The sequence below is a fragment of the Geospiza fortis genome, unplaced genomic scaffold (assembly GCF_000277835.1).
Source record: "Geospiza fortis unplaced genomic scaffold, GeoFor_1.0 scaffold23, whole genome shotgun sequence".
Lineage (NCBI taxonomy): Eukaryota > Metazoa > Chordata > Aves > Passeriformes > Thraupidae > Geospiza > Geospiza fortis.
In genome coordinates, this window is record NW_005054303.1 from 15,116,634 (window position 1) to 15,117,292 (window position 659).

At 51.9% G+C, this 659-nt stretch overlaps 1 protein-coding gene across 1 annotated transcript in view; it reads left to right on the top strand.

The window, feature by feature from the left end:
• POLE2 (DNA polymerase epsilon 2, accessory subunit) overlaps nt 1-659 on the top strand; it is a 13,199-nt gene that overhangs the window by 1,916 nt on the left and 10,624 nt on the right. The gene's annotated exons all lie outside the window — the stretch shown is intronic.

Below are 659 nucleotides of genomic sequence, written 5' to 3' on the forward strand. Positions count from 1 at the left end.
TTCTGTGCTGCTTTAGTGTGTGGGTCTGGGCTTCATATGAAGGGATGGTGAGCTCTGTGCACAGAGCAGGGAGACAAAACAATTCCTGCTCTAGCTGGGCACCAAGGACAAATGATCCAAATCTCAGCCCAAGAGCACAAACACCGTGGGCTGGAGAGAGAAAAACAAGCAGGGTGGGACTGCAGGGGCTAAAGCTGGAATGGGACAATGAACTGCAAGATGCAAATGGAGCAGAGCTGATCCCAGGGAGAGACCCCGTGCCCGGCCGTGCATTTTGGGGCCATTTTGGTTCATCTTGGGTGCAGCCCTGGCTGGGCTCTTGTGCTGCCCAAGGTGGATCCATGGAGGAGATGCTTTGAATCAATCCCTGCTTTATTCTGGAACTCCATCCAGCCTCTGCTCTAGGGCAGCCTGCACAAGGCATCACCAGGTTCCTCCTTGGAGCCTTTGTCCTCATGGCTGGGCCTCCAGGGGGCCCTGAACAGAACCTGCAATTCTGGAATTCAGCTCCTGGGGTTGTGTGTTGGGTGTGCTGCAGGTGGAATATTAACCAACACTTCTGGCCATGCTTTATTTGCTTTGCTCTAGATGAAAGTTATCTCAAGTTGCTTTTGTTCCTTTCTTTTCTGAAAGCACTTTGGAGAAGTTTTCCTCTGGGA